Source organism: Pseudophryne corroboree, chromosome 6 (assembly GCF_028390025.1).
Source record: "Pseudophryne corroboree isolate aPseCor3 chromosome 6, aPseCor3.hap2, whole genome shotgun sequence".
Classification (NCBI taxonomy): Eukaryota; Metazoa; Chordata; class Amphibia; order Anura; family Myobatrachidae; genus Pseudophryne; species Pseudophryne corroboree.
The window spans coordinates 729,171,951-729,189,037 of record NC_086449.1 but is presented as its reverse complement, the minus strand read 5'-3'; the positions used below and the strand labels follow the sequence as shown (position 1 = coordinate 729,189,037).

General features: G+C 49.3%; 1 protein-coding gene across 1 annotated transcript in view; it reads left to right on the top strand.

Annotated features, from left to right (window-relative positions):
* The first annotated feature begins 1,608 nt into the window (after window positions 1–1,608).
* LOC134935625 (carbohydrate sulfotransferase 1-like) overlaps window positions 1,609–17,087 on the top strand; it is a 201,586-nt gene continuing 186,107 nt past the window's right edge. The window contains exon 1 of the mRNA XM_063930562.1: window positions 1,609–1,658. The gene's annotated coding sequence lies outside the window, so the exon portion shown is untranslated. The remainder of the gene's footprint in view (window positions 1,659–17,087) is intronic.

Here is a 17,087-nt window from a genome sequence, read left to right as displayed (position 1 = left end):
CCTAGGGCAGGCATGTCCAAACTGCGGCCCTCCAGCTGTTGTGAAACTACATATCCCAGCAAGCCCTGACACAGTTTTGTTGTCAGAGAATGCTAAAGCTGTGTCAGGGCATGCTGGGATATGTAGTTTCACAACAGCTGGAGGGCCGCAGTTTGGACATGCCTGCCCTAGGGGGTGACATCACTATTACAGGCAATCTGCTCCGTCTCCACATCATTTTTCTCCTCATACATGTCGACACAAAAGTACCGACATACAGCACACACACAGGGAATGCTCTGATAGAGGACAGGACCCCACTAGCCCTTTGGGGAGACAGAGGGAGGGTTTGCCAGCACACACCAGAGCGCTATATATATACAGGGATAACCTTATATAAGTGTTTTTCCCCTTATAGCTGCTGTATAGTTAATACTGCGCCTAATTAGTGCCCCCCTCTCTTTTTTAACCCTTTCTGTAGTGTAGTGACTGCAGGGGAGAGCCAGGGAGCTTCCCTCCAACGGAGCTGTGAGGGAAAATGGCGCCAGTGTGCTGAGGAGATAGGCTCCGCCCCCTTATCGGCAGCCTTATCTCCCGTTATTCTATGTATTCTGGCAGGGGTTAAATGCATCCATATAGCCCAGGAGCTATATGTGATGCATTTTTTTGCCATCCAAGGTGTTTTTATTGCGTCTCAGGGCGCCCCCCCCCCAGCGCCCTGCACCCTCAGTGACCGGAGTGTGAAGTGTGCTGAGAGCAATGGCGCACAGCTGCAGTGCTGTGCGCTACCTTGTTGAAGACAGGACGTCTTCTGCCGCCGATTTTCCGGACCTCTTCTGCCTTCTGGCTCTGTAAGGGGGCCGGCGGCACGGCTCTGGGACCCATCCAAGCTGGGCCTGTGATCGTCCCTCTGGAGCTAATGTCCAGTAGCCTAAGAAGCCCAATCCACTCTGCACGCAGGTGAGTTCGCTTCTTCTCCCCTTAGTCCCTCGATGCAGTGAGCCTGTTGCCAGCAGGTCTCACTGAAAATAAAAAAACCTAAACTAAAACTTTCACTAAGAAGCTCAGGAGAGCCCCTAGTGTGCACCCTTCTCGTTCGGGCACAGAGATCTAACTGAGGCTTGGAGGAGGGTCATAGGGGGAGGAGCCAGTGCACACCAGATAGTCCTAAAGCTTTCTTTAGATGTGCCCAGTCTCCTGCGGAGCCGCTATTCCCCATGGTCCTTACGGAGTCCCCAGCATCCACTTAGGACGTTAGAGAAATGTTAATAGAATGTAAAGGTATGCCACCAGGGCCGGATTAACAATGGGGCAGATGGAGCAGGCCCCCCATTGAAAATAGGCCCACAGGATCTCCTGCAATGCAGCCAGTGTTAACAGTAAAAAAAACACTGGCTGCATAGCGTTGTCCTCACAGAGGCCTGCACTTACCCCTCCACTGGTCCGGCTGCCGTGATCAGAGCTCAACCCCGATCAGGCAGCGTATGGTAACAGCACCCCGTGCAGCCAGTATCTCTGATACTGCAGCCTGTGCTGTTGCTCGGTGGCTGGGCAGCACTTCCTGATACTGCAAGCTCCGCCCACTACATGACATTGTGTAGGGGGCGGGGTCAGGACTCGACACTGCTGCCAGCCATCCATGTCACACACACTACTATACTGAGCAGAGGCAGGAAAAGGTAAGAGAGAGAGAAGTAACATGGGAGGGAAAGTGAAAGGGGGAATGTAAGGAATGAGTGCAGTTGAGGAACAGTAATGCACCTGAGATAGACAGGTAGGTGATTAAGTTATGTTAGAAAAGTAAAGAAAGATACTGTGAGAGATTAGAAAAGAAGACAAGCATGTGATATCAGAGATTCAGAGAGAGGCAGTTTTTGACCCTGTTTTAAAAATGAGTGGGCCCTGCAGGACGTGCTGTGCAGTCAGTCTCTCACCGCTGGCAGCGATCTTATCCAATCGCTGCCTGAGACCAACGTCCTCCCCTCTCTGCCCACCAACGCACAGTATAACGCTCTACAATGTAAATCAGGTGTGCGTCGGGGGAGAGCTAGCTTCCCTTTGTCCCATACAGCATCTGTATCTGATCCGCACTGTATCCATCCCGCACTGTATCCCACCCACACTGTATCCCACCCACACTGTGTCCTACCCGCACTGTATCCCACTCGCACTGTATCCCACCCACACTGTATCCCACCTGCACTGTATCCCACCTGCACTGTATCCCACCTGCACTGTATCCCTCCCGCACTGTATCCCTCCCGCACTGTATCCCACCTGCACTGTATCCCACCTGCACTGTATCCCTCCCGCACTGTATCCATCCCACACTGTATCCCACCCGCACTGTATCCGTCCCACACTGTATCCATCCCACACTGTATCCCACCCGCACTGTATCCCACCCGCACTATATCCGTCCCACACTGTATCCCACCCGCACTGTATCCGTCCCACACTGTATCCATCCCACATTGTATCCCACCCGCACTGTATCCCTCCCGCACTGTATCCGTCCCACACTGTATCCCACCCGCACTGTATCCGTCCCACACTGTATCCATCCCACATTGTATCCCACCCGTACTGTATCCCTCCCACACTGTATCCGTCCCACACTGTATCCCACCCGCACTGTATCCGTCCCACACTGTATCGGTCCCACACTGTATCCGTCCCACTCTGTATGGCAGATGATGCAGGAAGAGCTGCTTAAGATGCTATTGTGAACGTGAATGCGCAGGTGCAGCAGGTCAGTGTACCCATCCAGTGTCTGCCCCTTCTCCAGCTCAGCGTCCCCACCATTACTGATCCCCATCCCAGGGGGAAATTTACTAAGCTCCCGATTTTGACCGAGATGCCGTTTTTTCATCAAAGTGTCATCTCGGTAATTTACTAAACACTAATCACGGCAGAGATGAGGGCATTCGTAATTTTTTGCAAGTCCAAGTAAAAAATTACGAATGAATACACCATCGGTCAAAACGCGGCTGTTTAAGTATGAATCTCGGTCATTTACTAAGAAGTGCAAAGCAAAAAACAAACAAACACTGCCGTGAAAAATTACAACTCGTAAAAAAGTGCTAAAAAAAAACAGACCTTTTTTTTTAATTCGTGATTGGATAGGCATGCACGGATCCATGAGATCCGTGCATGTATATCAGTGGGAAGGGGTGGGAAAGTGCTTATTTTTTCAAAAAAAATTGCGTGGGGTCCCCCCTCCTAAGCATAACCAGCCTCGGGCTCTTTGAGCCGATCCTGGTTGCAGAAATATGGGGAAAAAAATGACAGGGGTTCCCCCATATTTAAGCAACCAGCATCGGGCTCTGCGCCTGGTCCTGGTCCCAAAAATACGGGGGACAAAAAGAGTAGGGGTCCCCCGTATTTTTAAAACCAGCACCGGGCTCCACTAGCTGGACAGATAATGCCACAGCCGGGGGTCACTTTTATATAGTGCCCTGCGGCCGTGGCATCAAAAATCCAACTAGTCACCCCTGGCCGGGGTACCCTGGGGGAGTGGGGACCCCTTCAATCAAGGGGTCCCCCCCCCCCAGCCACCCAAGGGCCAGGGGTGAAGCCCGAGGCTGTCCCCCCCCATCCAATGGGCTGCGGATGGGGGGGCTGATAGCCTTTGTTGTAAAAGAAAAGATATTGTTTTTAGTAGCAGTACTACAAGTCCCAGCAAGCCTCCCCCGCATGCTGGTACTTGGAGAACCACAAGTACCAGCATGCGGCGGAAAAACTGGCCCGCTGGTACCTGTAGTACTACTACTAAAAAAATACCCAAAAAAAGACAAGACACACACACCGTGAAAGTATAATTTTATTACATACATACACACATACATACATACTTACCTTAAGTTCCCACGCAGGTCGGTCCTCTTCTCCAGTAGAATCCAAGGGGTACCTGTTGAAGAAATTATACTCACGAGATCCAGGGGTCCAGGCTCCTCGGGAAATCCAGGGGTAATCCACGTACTTGCATAAAATAAGAAAACGGAAAGCCGAGCCACGAACTGAAAGGGGCCCCATGTTTTCACATGGGACTCCTTTCCACGAATGCCAGAAACCCACTCTGACTGATGTCTAAGTGGGTTTCTTCAGCCAATCAGGGAGTGCCACGTTGTAGCACTCTCCTGATCGGCTGTGTGCTCCTGTACTGAGTGACAGGCGGCACACGGCAGTGTTACAATGTAGCGCCTATGCGCTACATTGTAACCAATGCTGGGAACTTTCTGCTCAGCGGTGACGTCACTTTAGGTCAACCGCAGGGCAGAAAGTTCCCATCATTGGTTACAATGTAGCGCATAGGCGCTACATTGTAACACTGCCGTGTGCTGCCTGTCAGTGAGGACAGGACCACACAGCTGATCAGGAGAGTGCTACAACGTGGCGCTCCCTGATTGGCTGAAGAAACCCACTTAGACAGAAGTCAGAGTGGGTTTCTGGCATTCGTGGAAAGGTGACCCATGTGCAAACATGGGTCCCCTTTCAGTTCGTGGTCGGGACACCGTTTTGTTTTGTTTTTCAAGTACGTGGATTACCCCTGGATTTCCCGAGGAGCCTGGACCCCTGGATCTCGTGAGTATAATTTCTTCAACAGGTACCCCTTGGATTCTACTGGAGAAGAGGACCGACCTGCGTGGGAACTTAAGGTAAGTATGTATGTATGTGTGTATGTATGTAATAAAATTATACTTTCACGGTGTGTGAGTCTTGTCTTTTTTTGGGTATTTTTTTAGTAGTAGTACTACAGGTACCAGCGGGCCAGTTTTTCCGCCGCATGCTGGTACTTGTGGTTCTCCAAGTACCAGCATGCGGGGGAGGCTTGCTGGGACTTGTAGTACTGCTACTAAAAACAATATCTTTTCTTTTACAACAAAGGCTATCAGCCCCCCCATCCGCAGCCCATTGGATGGGGGGGACAGCCTCGGGCTTCACCCCTGGCCCTTGGGTGGCTGGGGGGGGGACCCCTTGATTGAAGGGGTCCCCACTCCCCCAGGGTACCCCGGCCAGGGGTGACTAGTTGGATTTTTGATGCCACGGCCGCAGGGCACTATATAAAAGTGACCCCCGGCTGTGGCATTATCTGTCCAGCTAGTGGAGCCCGGTGCTGGTTTTAAAAATACGGGGGACCCCTACTCTTTTTGTCCCCCGTATTTTTGGGACCAGGACCAGGCGCAGAGCCCGATGCTGGTTGCTTAAATATGGGGGAACCCCTGTCATTTTTTTCCCCATATTTTTGCAACCAGGATCGGCTCAAAGAGCCCGAGGCTGGTTATGCTTAGGAGGGGGGACCCCACGCATTTTTTTTTATTATTTTACATTGTTTAATTAAAAAAAAAAATTAAAAAAATAAACCCCAGCACGGATCACACAGATCCGGCCGAGATTGATTGTAAAAAAAGTCGGCAGTGTTTTGCTAATCACTGCCGTAAAAATAGAAAAAAACCCACGAATGACATCGACATCGGAACAAAAGAAAAACCCGAATACGACAGCTTAGTAAATTAGTCGTAATCAATTCAAAAAGTTGCAGTTTTACACTTTCGATGTCATTCGTGATTGAACTTTGACCTGAAACGGGAAAATACGAATCTTAGTAAATTTACCCCCCAGTGTCTCCCTGCCTTCCCTCCCCAAACAGCCCACTGCACCCATCCTAGTACCCTCCCACCTAGAACCCTCAGTCCAGTCCAGTGGCGGGCTGGCCAGGGGGGCAGAGTGCCAGGTGCCCTCTGGGCTGTGCTATCGCCACGGGACGCAGCCTACTCCATTGCAAAAGGGCACAGGTGGTCCAGTGTGCGCGGCGGCAGCCATGTGGGTTCTCTTACTGTGTGTCCTACAGGGCTACGGAAGCCCTGTAGGACACAATTAAAAGATACGCAATCTGTGATACGGCTGTACGCTGCTGTGCATAGGCGGCCATATCACAGGAGGGGACTGTTTGCTATGGCTCTGTGCACTGTACAGCAAGTGGCGGGGGGCGGCGGCAGCAGGAGTGAGGTACTGACTGTGCTCAGTATATTAGTGACACAGCCACCATCTTGCTAGCGGCCTTGTCACCCTGATCCACCCTTCACAGATTACATAGATGACCATGCCACCATTGCTCATTAATACGCCCCCAGCAGGGTTAGGGGTAGTGTGTGTGGGGAGCAGGTGCAGGGTAGGGAGTGGTGTAGTGTGCACGGGGCGCGAGTGCAGGGTTAGGGGTAGTGTAGTGTGTGCGGGGAGCGGGTGCAGAGTTAGGGGTAGAGTGTACGGGGAGCTGGTGCAGGATTAGGGGTAGTGTAGTGTGTACGGGGAGCTGGTGCAGGATTAGGGGTAGTGTAGTGTGTACGGGGAGCGGGTGCAGGGTTAGGGGTTGTGTAGTGTGTATGGGGAGCGGGAGCAGGATTATGGGTAGTGTAGTGTGTACGGGGAGTGGATGCAGAGTTAGGGGTAGTGTAATGTGTACGGGGAGCAGGTGCAGGGTTAGCGTTAGTGTAGTATGTACGGGGAGCGGGTGTAGGGTTTGCGGTAGTATAGTGTGTGCGGGGAGCGGGTGCAGGATTAGGGGTAGTGTAGTGTGTGCGGGGAGCGGATTAGGGGTAGTGTATTGTGTGCGGGGAGCGGGTGCAGGGTTAGGGGTAGTATAGTGTGTACGGGGAGCGGGTGCAGGGTTAGCGGTAGTATAGTGTGTGCGGGGAGAGTGTGTAGGGTTAAGGGTAGTGTAGTGTGTACGGGGAGCGGGTGTAGGATTGGGGTAGTGTAGTGTGTGCAGGTAGTGGGTGCAGGTTTAGCGGTAGTATAGTGTGCGGGGAGCGGGTGCTAGAAGTAGTGTAGTGTGTACGGGGAGCGGGTGCAGGTTTAGCGGTAGTGTAGTGTGTACGGGGAGCGGGTGCAGGTTTCGGGGTAATGTAGTGTGTACGGGGAGCGGGTGCAGGATTAGGGGTAGTGTAGTGTGTGCGGTGAGCGGGTGCAGGGTTAGCGGTAGTGTAATGTAGTGTGTACGGGGAGCGGGTGCCGGGTTAGCGGTAGTGTGTGTACGGGGAGTGAGTGCTGGGTTAGCGGTAGTATAATGTGCGCGGGGTGCAGGTGTAGGGTTAGCGGTAGTGTGTACGGGGAGCTGGTGCAGGGTTAGAGGTAGTGTAGTGTGTGTGTGGGGAGTGAGTGCAGGGTTAGTGGTAGTGTAGTGTGTACGGGGAGCTGGTGCAGGATTAGGGGTAGTGTAGTGTGTACGGGGAGCGGGTGCAGGGTTAGGGGTTGTGTAGTGTGTATGGGGAGCGGGAGCAGGATTATGGGTAGTGTAGTGTGTACGGGGAGCGGATGCAGAGTTAGGGGTAGTGTAATGTGTACGGGGAGCAGGTGCAGGGTTAGCGGTAGTATAGTGTGTGTGGGGAGCGGGTGCAGGGTTAGCGGTAGTGTAGTGTGTGCGGGGAGCAGGTGTAGGGTTAGCGTTAGTGTAGTATGTACGGGGAGCGGGTGTAGGGTTTGCGGTAGTATAGTGTGTGCGGGGAGCGGGTGCAGGATTAGGGGTAGTGTAGTGTGTGTGGGGAGCGGATTAGGGGTAGTGTATTGTGTGCGGGGAGCGGGTGCAGGGTTAGGGGTAGTATAGTGTGTACGGGGAGCGGGTGCAGGGTTAGCGGTAGTATAGTGTGTGCGGGGAGAGTGTGTAGGGTTAAGGGTAGTGTAGTGTGTACGGGGAGCGGGTGTAGGATTGGGGTAGTGTAGTGTGTGCAGGTAGTGGGTGCAGGTTTAGCGGTAGTATAGTGTGCGGGGAGCGGGTGCTAGAAGTAGTGTAGTGTGTACGGGGAGCGGGTGCAGGTTTAGCGGTAGTGTAGTGTGTACGGGGAGCGGGTGCAGGTTTCGGGGTAATGTAGTGTGTACGGGGAGCGGGTGCAGGATTAGGGGTAGTGTAGTGTGTGTGGTGAGCGGGTGCAGGGTTAGCGGTAGTGTAATGTAGTGTGTACGGGGAGCGGGTGCTGGGTTAGCGGTAGTGTGTGTACGGGGAGTGAGTGCTGGGTTAGCGGTAGTGTAATGTGCGCGGGGTGCAGGTGTAGGGTTAGCGGTAGTGTGTACGGGGAGCTGGTGCAGGGTTAGAGGTAGTGTAGTGTGTGTGTGGGGAGTGGGTGCAGGGTTAGTGGTAGTGTAGTGTGTACGGGGAGCGGGTGCTAGGTTAGCGGTAGTATAGTGTGCGCGGGGTGCAGGGATAGGGTTAGCGGTAGTGTAGTGTGTATGGGGAGCAGGTGCAGGATTAGGGGTAGTGTAGTGTGTACGGGGAGCGGGTGTAGGGTTAGGGGTAGTGTACTGTGTACGGGGAGCGGGTGCATGGTTAGAGGTAATGTAGTGTGTACGGGTAGCGGGTGCAGGATTAGGGGTAGTGTAGTGTGTACGGGGAGCGGGTGCAGGGTTAGGGGTAGTATAGTGTGTACGGGGAGCGGGTGCAGGATTAGGGGTAGTGTAGCGTGTACGGGGAGCGGGTGCAGGGTTAGGGGTAGTATAGTGTGTACGGGGAGCGGGTGCAGGATTAGGGGTAGTGTAGTGTGTACGGGGAGCGGATGCAGGGTTAGGGGTAGTATAGTGTGTACGGGGAGCGGGTGCAGGATTAGGGGTAGTGTAGTGTGTACGGGGAGCGGGTGCAGGATTAGGGGTAGTGTAGTGTATACGGGGAGCGGATGCAGGGTTAGGGGTAGTATAGTGTGTACGGGGAGCGGGTGCAGGGTTAGGGGTAGTGTAGTGTGTGCGGGGAGTGGGTATGACTAATGAAGCTAATTGGAAACTTCAAATTATATTCTGTCTGTTTTTGTTTTGTTTTTTGTATCCTGGTTTTTACCATATTCGTTAATGCATATATTTTTTTTTTACATGGTAGTGGCATGTTAATAGAAACTGAAAACGCATATTAGAAAAAACCATAGCAGTACATGCTCATTACTGAGTTTAGTCATAGGGTAGTATTTTGTAAATGTTCTGGGGAAAAAATTTCCATGTGGATTGGACTGCCACCACTAACAGGTCTACGGATGGTGTGATGGTTAGCTTTGCTGCCTTACAGCACTAAAGTCATGGGTTTGATTCCCACCATGTCCCTAACTGCGTGGAGTTTGTATATTCTCACCATACTGGCGTGGGTTTCCTCCCACAATCCAAATACCGTATATACCGGTACGTTAGCTCGCAGCATAAAAATAAACCATAGTTAGGTAGGTGGGTAGCTATGCCCTCCATGGTGCTAGCCACACCACACCCCCATATCGGTAGTCACACCCCCACCACGCTGGCCACACCGCCTGCAGCGGCGCACAATAGGCCCTTCATAAATTACAGCTCCAGGCCCATGAGGACCTTAATCTGGCACTGTAAACCACACTAAACCCATCCAGCTCAGCCAGTCCAGAGGCAACACAGCCAACACCTCCATTACACACAATATTAGAATTCAAAATCTCAGTTACAAATATACAGAGACGCCTTGGTGCGTCTGGGGCTTATTCATACATTTGTGCAAATAAATGTAACTGAGATCTCTGAATTCTAATATTGTGTGGGATTTAAATCTGGTTACTGTTATCATTCAGGGTGCTGGTCTGTTGTGAGAGGCAGAGAGGTTCCTGCATTAGGAGGAGGTGCAGGCCCTGACATGCCATATGGAGCATTATGGGGTTGCTCCAATGTAGGTCGCTCTTATCTTAGATATATTTAAGTAAGGAGCCATTATCATGTGGCTCCTTGCTGGTAATTCATAGACCCAGATTGGGGTAATGAAGGTGTTGGGTGTGGTGCCTCTGGACTGGCTGAGCTGGATGGCTTTAGTGTGGCATACCTTTACATTCTATTAACACTTTTCACATACTAATTTGTTTAACTCTATTTCTCCATTTTAATGACATCTCATTTTTGTACCACATTTATAGCTTCGGCTTCCTAACACTAATTTATTAACACTATAGTTTTGTCACTGGTATGCTGCCCTGGGCTTTCTGGCTTATGATGGTGCTTTGGGGTGCCACACCCTGCACCTAGACATAGCGCTAGGGACCCCAAATATACAGAGACGCCTTGATGCGGCTTTGGGACTTATTCATACATTTGCGCAAATATATGTAACGAGATCTCTGAATTCTAATATTGTGTGGGATTTAAATCTGGTTACTGTTATCACTCAGGGTGCTGGGGGAAACAAAATGCCTTTTTTTCTTGCTTAGAAATACCCCTCCCTTTCAAGCACCTGAATGATATCACTAAGCTAATCAAGCATCTGCCACTATATATGTCCACAGGTTATCCACAGGATAACACTGGGATTTTCCAAAGCAATTTAATGGTGGGGACGCTCCTGATTGGACAGGAGAATCCTTCGCCCGAGTTCAGCGTCATGAGAGGCAAAGGTATCCATGACATAATGTCTAATGAATGTGTTAATGGAAGACCATGTGGCTGCCTTATATATCTGTTCTGCTGAAGCACCACATTGTGCTGCCCATTATGGACCTACCTTACGAGTAGATTGAGCAGAGACATTAGCCGGAACAGGGAGGTCAGCTTGAGACTATGCTTCTGAAATCGTCATCCGAAGCCCCCTTGCGAGTGTCTGCTTATAAGCAGGCCATCCTCTCTTGTGAAATCCGTAGAGACTGAAGAGAGAATCTGTCTTTCTTTTTTTTTTGTAATAAGTGTTTATTGAAATTTTACATATTAAACATCATAGACATGTTGACATATGAGCAGGCATTCTAGGGGGATACAATGCACATAAGAAAAATCAACAAATGCTGGACAAAGATAAGTCAACACACATTAATATGCAGTAACTAAAGGCAATGTCCCCCCTAAAACAATCAACCTGTGAATCACACAACATAACCTGCCTGAACATTAATATACAACATACAAACAAAAAAAGAGTAAGAAAAAGCAAAAATAAAAATGTAAAGGAACAGAAAAGGGGGACAAGAAGGAAATGGGAGGGGAAAGTGTTGTGTGGAAAATCAATTTTCTAGTTAAACTAACAGGGAAAAGATTCTCCTAACATCAGAAAACCAATAAATTATAAAGGTAGGACCCAGCATTCGAGGCCAGGTCTCAGTGCATTTGCAATAAGTACGTCTGTGAGGACTTGAAGTCAAGCCAGGGAAACCAGGTAGCCATAAACATCTGTTGGCTTTCTGGTGTCACCTGTAATTCCTCCATTGACATGTACATGTCTATCCTATAAAACCACTCCTTCATTGTGGGAGGGGCAGTGTTACACCAACGAACAGTTATCACAGCCTTAGCAGCACTATTAAAAAATAGTGATGAGCGGGTTCGGTTCCTCGGAATCCGAACCCGCCCGAACTTCACCATTTTTTTACACGGGTCCGAGCGACTCGGATCCTCCCGCCTTGCTCGGTTAACCCGAGCGCGCCCGAACGTCATCATCCCGCTGTCGGATTCTCGCGAGACTCGGATTCTATATAAGGAGCCGCGCGTCGCCGCCATTTTCACACGTGCATTGAGATTGATAGGGAGAGGACGTGGCTGGCGTCCTCTCCGTAATAGAAAAGACTAAGTCTAAGAGTGACATTGTTATAATTGTGGGGAGGATTGGGGACGGGGAGCAGCTGTTAGGGAGTACAGTGCAGGGTTTTGATTATACCACCAGTGATTTTAATCCTTTGTTTCTCTGCCGGAAAAAAACGCTCCACCATATCTGTGGCTGTGCTCACTCAGTGTGCTGCACTGCTGCATGATATATCTGTGCTGAGTGCACTGCTCTGCTCACACTGCCTAATTGTGGGGACTGGGGAGCAGTTATAGCAGGAGTACAGTGCACAGTTTTGCTGACAGTGACCACCAGTCCAGTATACGTTTGTCTGCCTGAAAAACACTGTGGTGTTTTTTTTTTCTTTCTTCATGCTAGTTTGTTTAGCAGTCTGCTGACAGTGTCCACCAGGTCCGTTATACAGTATATTATATATATATAAGCAGCAGTACGGTAGGCCACGGCTGTACCTACCTCTGTGTCGTCAGTGCACTCGTCGTCCATAAGTATAAGTAATACTATACTATCCATCCATCTACATTGTATACCTGTGGTGTTTTTTTTTTCTTTCTTCATACTAGTTTAGCAGTCTGCTGACAGTGTCCACCAGGTCCGTTATACAGTATATTATATATATATATATATATATATATATATAAGCAGCAGTACGGTAGGCCACGGCTGTACCTACCTCTGTGTCGTCAGTGCACTCGTCGTCCATAAGTATAAGTAATACTACACTATCCATCCATCTACATTGTATACCTGTGGTGTTTTTTTTTTCTTTCTTCATACTAGTTTGTTTAGCAGTCTGCTGACAGTGTCCACCAGGTCCGTTATACAGTATATTATATATATATAAGCAGCAGTACGGTAGGCCACGGCTGTACCTACCTCTGTGTCGTCAGTGCACTCGTCGTCCATAAGTATAAGTAATACTATACTATCCATCCATCTACATTGTATACCTGTGGTGTTTTTTTTTTTCTTTCTTCATACTAGTTTGTTTAGCAGTCTGCTGACAGTGTCCACCAGGTCCGTTATACAGTATATTATATATATATAAGCAGCAGTATGGTAGGCCACGGCTATACCTACCTCTGTGTCGTCACTCGTCGTCCATAAGTATAAGTAATACTATACTATCCATCCATCTACATTGTATACCTGTGGTGTGTTTTTTTTCTTTCTTAATACTAGTTTAGCAGTCTGCTGACAGTGTCCACCAGGTCCGTTATACAGTATATTATATATATATAAGCAGCAGTACGGTAGGCCACGGCTGTACCTACCTCTGTGTCGTCACTCGTCGTCCATAAGTATAAGTAATACTATACTATCCATCCATCTACATTGTATACCTGTGGTGTTTTTTTTTTCTTTCTTCATACTAGTTTAGCAGTCTGCTGACAGTGTCCACCAGGTCCGTTATACAGTATATTATATATATATATAAGCAGCAGTACGGTAGGCCACGGCTGTACCTACCTCTGTGTCGTCAGTGCACTCGTCGTCCATAAGTATAAGTAATACTATACTATCCATCCATCTACATTGTATACCTGTGGTGTTTTTTTTTTTCTTTCTTCATACTAGTTTAGCAGTCTGCTGACAGTGTCCACCAGGTCCGTTATACAGTATATTATATATATATATATATATATATATATATATAAGCAGCAGTACGGTAGGCCACGGCTGTACCTACCTCTGTGTCGTCAGTGCACTCGTCGTCCATAAGTATAAGTAATACTATACATCCATCCATCTACATTGTATACCTGTGGTGTTTTTTTTTTTCTTTCTTCATACTAGTTTAGCAGTCTGCTGACAGTGTCCACCAGGTCCGTTATACAGTATATTATATATATATAAGTGTTATGCACACCAGTGCCTGCAGGAAAGTACTGGTGTCAGAACTGTTATGCACTCCAGTGTCTGCAGGAATGTACTGGTGTTTGAACTGTTATGCAAAACAGATGGACTCACAGACAAACTGGGGAATATGACATAATGTACACAGAAGGTGATAGGGTAACAAAATACACACAAAGTGAACAGAGAAGCCCAGAGGCTAAGGAACTGGGTATCTCCCTTGTATGAGAACTGCTCAGATGGAAAAGCAAGATGTTGTGTTTTAATACTTAGAGAACCCGAAATGCTGTTGCTAAGGGCAACAGCAAAACCCTAAAGGGTTACCAACGGGTGTGGCAGTAAACTCCTTGGTCAGAGATGGAATGATAGACACAAGGAGAATCTCCACAATCCTAATTCTCACTTGCAGTGCACAGGTTTTAGCTTACTGCCACTAAACTGGCCCCTGACACCTAGCACAGTGAGACAGGATTAGACAGGCAAGTCTTAGAATACAGCCGCAAACTTGCTAAGTTCACAGAGTAGTAACAGAACCCCAGCAAGCTAAACGACTGACTCCAGTCTTACTGCTAGGTCTGGATTGGCAGAGTGTAATACCAAATCCCCAGGCCTATTTGCAGTAAGCAACAAACAAATACAAAGCTACACAGTACTGGCTAACTTTCATGAACTGACTAACCAACAAAGATTCAGCAGCATCTGCTTACCCTGAAAAGAGGCCTTATAAAGCAGGTGCTGTCCACGCCCCACTCAGACCTCACAGACTGTGAGCACAAAAACCAGCACCGGATCCCCTGCCGTGCACAGAGCCTATAACCACTGCACAGCAAAAGACCCGAACCGGAGTATCAGCTGCACTCAGGTTACTCCACTAGCACTTGTCTCCCGGTTGCCACGACGACGTGGCAGCACAGGGCAGGAGACCCTAACAGTACCCCCCCTCTGACGAGGGGTCAAAGAACCCCTACCACCGGGTTTATCGGGGAACTGCGAGAAGAAAGAGCGTATCAGTCTGGGGGCATGAAGATCACAACTGCGCACCCACGACCGCTCCTCCGGGCCATACCCCTTCCAGTGCACCAAAAATGACAGCCGACCCCGAACCACCTTGGAGTCAAGAATCCTTTCAACAACAAACTCCCTCTGGCCACGTATCAGAAGAGGGGAAGGTCTTCCACTGGAAGAAGGATTACTAATCGCCCGTTTTAAAAGGGAACAATGAAATGTTTTATTGATACCCAAAGAACGGGGCAGATCTAACTGAAATGCCACCGGATTGATAACCCTGGTGATCTTATAAGGGCCGATGAACCGGGGCCCTAACTTATGAGATGGCTGTCTCAACTTCAAATTCTTGGTAGACAACCAGACGAAGTCTCCTAATTTGAAGCTGCAGGGTCTTTTCCGCTTATCAAAAACCCTTTTGGTCACTAATGACACAGACACAAGGGCTTTCTTCACTTTCCGCCAAATACCTCTAAGGACCGAAACCACAGAGGAACCACCAGGCGTGGAGTCCAGGGGGTCAAAAGAATTGGCCTTAGGATGATGCCCATACACACAAAGGAAGGGAGAGATCCCTGTAGCAGAGTGAGCCGCGTTGTTATAGGCAAACTCCGCCATGGACAGATGAGCAACCCAGTCAGTCTGACACTTGGAGACATAACACCTGAGGAACTGCTCCAAGGACTGGTTCACCCTTTCAGTCTGCCCATTAGACTGCGGATGGTAGCCTGACGACAAGCTGACAGAAATCTGGAGATCGGAACAAAATGCCCTCCAGAATTTGGCCACAAACTGGGATCCGCGGTCAGAGACCACATCAAGTGGCAACCCGTGGAGACGCACAACATGCAGCATAAATAATTCAGACAGGCGTCTGGCTGATGGCAGCCCAACCAGTGGAACGAAGTGCGCCATCTTCGAAAACCTGTCAACGACAACCCAGATGGCTGTCATCCCCGAGGATTTGGGCAAGTCCACCACAAAATCCATTGAAATGTGGGTCCATGGCTTAGATGGGATAGAGAGTGGATGTAATGGGCCAACAGGAACCCCTCTAGGAGTCTTATTTCGGGCACAGATGTCACATGCCCGAACCCACTGATCCACATCCTTACCCACCGAGGGCCACCACACCGCCCTAGATAGCAACTCCCGAGTTCTGGCAATACCCGGGTGACCTGCCGACTTCTTGGCATGGAATTCCAGGAACACTCGCTGTCTTAACCTAGGAGGCACAAACAAAAGACCTACCGGAAGGTCTGGAGGAGCCTGCTCCTGTGCTCTAAGGACTAATGATAAGAGGTCCTGGGTAATGCCCACTTTAATACATGATGGGGAAACAATGGGCAACGGCTCCTCGGTGGTCTCCTGGATTGGAGCAAAACTCCGCGAGAGCGCATCAGCCTTGATGTTTTTTGACCCAGGGCGATATGTTATCAAAAAATTAAAGCGAGCAAAAAACAAAGCCCATCGTGCCTGCCTGGCATTGAGACGCTTCGCTGACTCTAAATATGCCAGATTCTTATGGTCAGTGAGAATTGAGACCACAAACTTAGCCCCCTCAAGCCAGTGTCTCCACTCCTCGAGTGCATCCTTAATAGCCAACAATTCCCGGTTACCCACGTCATAATTCATCTCGGCAGGCGAAAATTTACGGGAAAAGTAAGCACAGGGATGAAGGCGATTATCAGACACTCCCATCTGAGAAAGCACTGCCCCAATACCCATCTCAGAGGCATCCACCTCCACCACAAAAGGACGCTCTGGATCTGGGTGTCGCAGCACCTTGGCCGAAACAAATGCCCTTTTGAGACGGGCAAAAGCCGCTTTAGCCTCACAAGACCAGTGAGCAACATCCGCCCCTTTCTTAGTGAGTGCCACCAAGGGCGCCACTATAGACGAAAATCCAGCGATAAATCGTCTATAAAAATTCGCAAAGCCCAGGAAACGCTGAAGCGCCTTCAAACTAGTGGGCTGCACCCAATCCAGGACTGCCTGTACCTTGGAACCCTCCATTTGGAAACCTTCTGGGGAGATAATATATCCTAGAAATGCGATTTGCTGAACTTCAAATTCGCACTTCTCCAGCTTCGCCCCAAGCCGGTGGTCTCTGAGTTTCTGGAGGACTAAGCGTACATGCTTCCGATGTTCCTCCAGGGAATGGGAGAAGATTAGGATGTCATCTAAGTATACAACTAAGAATCTATCCAAATATTCCCTGAGCACATCATTCATGAAATCCTGGAAGACTGCCGGGGCATTACAGAGCCCAAAAGGCATCACCAAATATTCATAATGCCCTGAGTGGGTATTAAAGGCAGTCTTCCATTCATCCCCCTCTCTTATTCGGATTAGATTGTACGCACCGCGTAGGTCAATCTTAGAAAAAATGGTGGCAGTACGAAGCTGGTCAAACAAGACCGAAATGAGAGGCAGTGGGTATGAGTTTTTAATCGTGATACGGTTCAATTCCCTGAAGTCGATGCAGGGTCGCAACGAACCGTCCTTTTTACCCACGAAGAAGAACCCCGACCCAACTGGAGACTGTGAAGGTCTGATAAATCCCTTAGCCAAGTTCTCCTGAATGTACTCTGCCATAGCCTGAGTCTCAGGACGTGACAGGGAGTACAACCTGCTCTTGGGAAGCTTAGCATTTGGCAACAAATCAATGGCACAGTCATAGGGGCGATGGGGAGGTAGTACCTCTGCAACTTTT